This window comes from Pyrgilauda ruficollis, unplaced genomic scaffold (assembly GCF_017590135.1).
Source record: "Pyrgilauda ruficollis isolate IOZ18807 unplaced genomic scaffold, ASM1759013v1 scaffold45, whole genome shotgun sequence".
In the NCBI taxonomy this organism is placed as follows: domain Eukaryota; kingdom Metazoa; phylum Chordata; class Aves; order Passeriformes; family Passeridae; genus Pyrgilauda; species Pyrgilauda ruficollis.
The window spans coordinates 4,062,191-4,068,190 of record NW_024526044.1 but is presented as its reverse complement, the minus strand read 5'-3'; positions in this window follow the sequence as shown (position 1 = coordinate 4,068,190).

Below are 6,000 nucleotides of genomic sequence, written 5' to 3'. Positions count from 1 at the left end.
GCTGCTGAAGGAGCCCCTTCCCAGCAGCTGGTTTCAAAGTGAGCAGTGAGTCATAAATGCACTTCAGAATTCAGCCCAGCTGTGAAAAGCCAGCAGTGCCATCCATTGACTGAAGGATGTAAGGCATGTGCCTGGCAGGGCAGAAATGCCATCAGCAGGATGGCAACACCCCTCCACTCATCAGAGTTTGGCAAAGTCTTCCTGACTGGAGCCTGGTCTCCAGCAAGTTCCTGCAGCGCCTGGTCAGATATGTGAAAGGATATGTCAGCTGTCAGGTATGTTAAAGGATATGTCAGCTGTCAGGTATGTTAAAGGACTTCACTGATACACACAGAGCATCTCTGCTCACACCCAGTGTGAGGGATGGGCGCCTGTGCCAGTGTCACAGAGAACACAGCGAGTCACAGGGTGGGCACACTCCCAGAGGCACAGGACAGGCTCTCTCCTCCTCCTGAGGTCACACAATCAACACCACCATAAAGCAAGATCAGAACCAGGCACTCCTGGCACTACAGCGCAGCTGGGAACGGGGCACCACATGCCCAGAGCCCCAGAAAAGGTTCCTTACTTTGTAAAATCTCAAAGCCGACAACCTCAGATACAATGATTCTATTTATAGTGGTGCTACTTCACCAATTCACACTTGAAAACATGGCATAAATCTTTTACAAATGATAGGTTAGATGCTTTAACAGAATGTTCCCCATTGTTAAATGTTAGGAAGATCAGCAGATTAAAAAGATGCTTGTATCTGTGGCTGTAATTGACATTGTTCCCTAGCCATGGGCTCATTATAAGCTACTCACATCTGTGAAGTGCCTGTTTATATGCAACATTATCACTATTTAAAGTTTGGTCACTCAAGTAGTTTCAGTTTTTGGTGTATCTCAAATTCTGGCTGAAAAGGAGAGCAGAAGACACCAAAAGAAGGCACCTCTCCTGCTGGTGTCAGGACACTTAGAATCAGAGAAACATGGAGTGGTTTGGGTTGGAATTTGCCATGGCAGGGACACCTCCCACTGTCCCAGGCTGTTCCAAGCCCTGCCCAGCCTGGCCTTGGGCACTGCCAGGGATGCAGGGGCAGCCCCAGCTGCTCTGGGCACCTGTGCCAGGGCCTCACCTCCCTCACAGGGAGGAATTTTTTTCTAATATCCCATCTAACCCTCTGCCAGATGCAAGAACAGAGATAAGGTGTAAGCATGGGGACCTCCCCTCGTGCAGAACTTGCTGTTTGCTCTTCTGCTGAGCCGGCAGGATTTGAGGACCCCTTGGTCCCTTTCTCCTGCTCTGGGGCTGTTCACAGGTGGGTTTTTCCTTCTGGCCAGCCCCAGCAGGACCTGCAGTGCAAAGCAAAGCTGTCTGTTCCAGACTCCAGGCGCTGTCCCTTCAGCACAGAGTGCGTCACTCCTCCCCAAGGCCGTGTCCCAGCACAGCCGCACAGCACCTGCAAGATGTGGTGACAATTTCCAGTAACCTCGGACAAACAGGGGCTAATCACCGTGCCCAGCAATTCACAGCAGCTTTTTCTGAGTACAGATTGAATATTGCATTGCACTGAACAGTCTGAGCAGAATCTCATTATGGCATTATGCAGTGAGAGGTGGAAAAGAGGGAATGTGGCCTTGGCTGTTACTTGTTCCATCTAAATGGACTGACAATTGGCTTCACAGCAATATTGGTGAGGAGCAAAGGGCAGCAAAATCTGCCCTTGGGAATGCGAGTTATGAGCTGCTACAAGAGGATGTTATCAACTATTTACACAGCTTTCAACCTGAAGGGGAAGAGGACAACAGGCTCTTGTACTGGGAAAACAATTTGAAATTGCTGAACATTTAGAAAAACAAATACAAACCACATAGAATGGTTTGGGTTGGAGGGGAGTTTCAAGATTATCCAGTCCTACCACGGGCAGGGACACCTCCCACTGTCCCAGGCTGCCCCAAGCCCCGTCCAACCTGGCCTTGGACAATCTCTTCCCTAATTGCCTGGCACATCTCTTGCTTGTTTTTTCTTAAGTTCTCATGAAGCTAAATTGTCATCAGTAGTGAGAGGAATCAAAAATTAAATCTAAATAAGAAGCTTTTAAATTTAAAGAAGAATCTCAGTGCGAATTTGAAAGTCCGTGGGAATCAGATGAGGCGTGACACACCTCGAGGAGGCAAAGCAGTTTAAACACTCAGCTTCCAAATTTGGCCCCATCATTTTTCACTTCACAAAATACCACTTTGCCCGTGTTAGTGGCAGCAGATGTTAGACAGAACTCAGCACACTGCACCATTTGCAGCCTCTCTGTGTTTAGTAATCAGCACAACACACAGCACTTTTGCTGGGCTACTCCAAGTTTGAAAGCTCTTTTCTAGAGGTGCAGGTCTGGAGCAGACACCTCACCTCAGAGTGGGCTGCACTGAATGACAAATAAATAACCACCAAAAATCTTCTCCAAATGCCAAACCCCAGGTACAGGAGTGACTGTTTGCACTTCAGTGCAACATAAATATCAGTCTAAGGGTAGAAGATGATAAATTCTTCACAGACATGAGTTATGCAAACTTTCCTGGGTACCAAAAAAGATGAGTTTGTGTTAAAGCCTGTGTTCCCGTGGGGAATGGCTCCATGACAAACACATCTCAAGGAACCAGCAATGGGTGCAGCAGTTATTGCTCCTCACACGTAGCCCAGGTTTCAGCAAGGTGAGAGCTGCAGTGCTTCTGTGAAGGGAGTTTTGTGTGGCCCAGAGCTCCCAGAGCCAGGGCAGAGGAGCTGTTTGGGCATGGAGCTGAGCCACCCCGTTAGGGTGACATGGTGGGTGCCAAGGAAGAGGCTTCTGCTGTCACTCCTGGAGTTCAGCTGCTCCGTGAGGAAACAACCTCCCTGCTCTGCCGGGCTATCAATCCCACACCCCCAGGATGCGATTCGCACTCACTCACATCCAAAAGGCTGCACATCACACCAGCCAAATGGAAAAACACCTCATCAGAGGATCACTGGAGAGGATCTTGTGGAGAGGAGAATTAATGCTGCTGCCTTGTGTCAACCAAGGTGTTGGAAAATATACCAAGTTTAATTTTTTTTTTTTTTTTTATGACTTTAGCCAGTTTTCACAGAATCACAGAATGAACTAGGTTGGAAAAGACTTTTGATATCATCAAATCCAAACTCTGTTCTCTTTTGCCCCGGGGGAAGGAAATTAGAGTTTCTTTCCATGGGTATTGTCTCAACAGACTGAGAGTAGCACAGAAGATACTCAAAGGATAACATCCATCAATGGCTATTAATGAACCATCAACTCCAAACAACAGCCCTGGGGTGCTCTGAGACACCTGGTCTGGGGAAAAAGAAATAAGAATGAGGACCAAATTAGCATCAGAAGCGATCTGTAACCAATAGGAAACCAAATACTAAGAACTACATGACTTGCAACCAATGAACATTGAACCAGTGAATCTCTGTGGGTTTTGACTGCACAAAATTAGTGGAAAATCCAGTAAAATTCGTGTGTCATGGAATGATTTTCTCTGCATACCCGGGCTGTGTGTGGATGAAATTATTTCTGCAATACATCCTGGCCAGAAATAAAGTAATGCCTTGATTCTTTAACACTAAAAATATCATTGGAGGGTTTTTATATTTCCCGCAGGTGACAAAGGGACAAAGATGCTGAAAGAATTCTTCCTCCCCAGAAAAGGAGCGAGCCTCATTGCTCAGCAGCACCAGTCTGCTCACCCCCACACGAATCAGCAGCAAAACCCACTGACATGAGCAATGTGGATATTCTCACTTCTGTTTTCCTCTGATTTGACTTTACACCTCTTTTTGCCCAGCCAGACTAAGGGGTTAAAGAGCAAGACCTGCTGGGTAGGGGAAATTCCCCCTTGTGCAGAGGATCCACATAAATTGCCCGATTAAGGAGGATTTGAGTTGAGCCCACAGTTCCCCTTGCTTGGACAATCACAGATTCCCACACATCTCCAGGACAGGTCCACACAGCCCCATTCTTCAAGGATTTCTGGGTAAAATAAACAAGTAATTCCTTCTTTGCTGTCCTGTTGAAAAATTTTTCTTACCTTGAAGTCCTCTCAAAGATGAAAATGCCTGGGCTGGATTTCACTGGATTTAGAAATCCTAGTACTGCAGTCTTCTCCCATTTGAATAGATTTAATGACTTTCTACTGGTTTTGCTTGAGCAGAAAGATGTCCCTGAAAGCTGATTGTATTTACTTGAGGATCCGTGACCCAGAACTTCACTAATAAATATGTTTATCAACTGCATATGGATATTCCTTTCCTGGTATCATTTTTATTCTTATTTAACTTATCAACTAGCCCCATTATCTCACCTTCATGATTCAAACACTCTCGGAACATGATGTGAAAAAGCCAATGTACTAAAGAACAGGGCTACTTAAAACTAGTTCACATGCCATGCCCTTAATTTACTATAATATGAAAAAATTTACCTTAGCTTCTGTTTTAAATGAGGTTCATGATCAGTTCACAGCTCATCTCATTACATTTATATGCATGGCATTACTACATCTGTAATAATGCTAAATGACACAGCTTCCAGCACGAAGAAGAAATTGCCTCCCACTCTCACACAGGAACCACTTCCTACGTGTCCATTAGAAGGCATTAAATTCTGGTGCCAGCTCATTCACAATCCCTGAATTATTTGTAGATTAAATAATTCTAAAAACATATAATGAATCTGCTCTCATGCAATTTAGAAAACTTAGCAGACTTCTAAGATTTCTTCACCATCAAAACATCCTTGTAGTCTGGCTAAGGCACTCTCTCAAGCTGTTACTGAATTCCTGATCACATTTATCCCTGCAAATGGATTTCACTCCTAAAGCAGCTCACTGCAGAGTCCCACAGGCAGCAGTGTTTGTATTTAGCTTGGACTCTCAGCAAAGCACAGACTGAACAACTCTGCATCCTGGATTTCTGGTTACAGAAACTGCACATTAGAGCACACTTCAGTTCTGTCACTGTTCCTACAGCACTGTCAAACCAAGAGAGATTTTGACTTCAGAAAGTCAAATTATGGAAGGGAAATTGTTATCTAAGAGGTTTATAATAGATACCTTGATAAAGAGTACCCCCAATGTTACTACATTATACACATTCTGATAAAAGCATGACAAACCTTTCTGACAAATTATAGAGAATGGTCATTATGGAAAAGTCCTTGCCTCACAGGAATTCAAATGCATCTCCTGGTGACATTATACCTACTGCCTCTTCAATAGCTCTCAGCTCAACTCCCAGCTTTCCTTTTACTGATGATAAACAGTGACTGCAATAACACAAATAACACAAAACCAGAGCAGCACTCTCTGGCTGTAGGAAAATTGCAAATGGAAAATAAGAGTTTATCTACATAGAGACAGCTGAGAGATGGAACAGGGGTTCAGACAGAACATGAATATGGTAGAGAAAGTGTGTCAGTAATTTAGGTTTGGTTTTAAATAACACATCCCTGAGCCAGCTGGAATTGGGGCTCACATCTGCACACCCCACACTCGTGTTTCAGGACTGCAGAACACACTGTTGAGATCTGTGCATTTTTTAGTATTTTGCAGCATGCCTCTTTTCAGTTTATCTTATATTTAGTGTAGACACCAAAACATTTTGAGATGTGTTTTTGTAAATATGTGTGTCTGTGCAGAAGCCTTTCCTTGAGCTGTTTCTGAAAGCTGTACCTTCTCCCCTTTGTTTTAGTTACAATGAGCAGGACAGAGCTAATGTCTTTTTCTTATAAACCATCTTCACATTAAGGTGTCTCCAGCCTGGCTGCTGGCTCCTTTTTCACTGAGCATATATCACTGGGTGTTTATCATATTGCTCCTTCCTGCTTCCCAACAAAACCTCCCACTGAGCTTTGGAGGCAGCAGACAGCCAGGCTGTGCATATACAACTGCCAGCCCTAATGCTTTCATGCCTCATTAAGTGACCTCCTGCTCTTTTCTGCACTTGCCCAGGATTTTTGGATGTCCA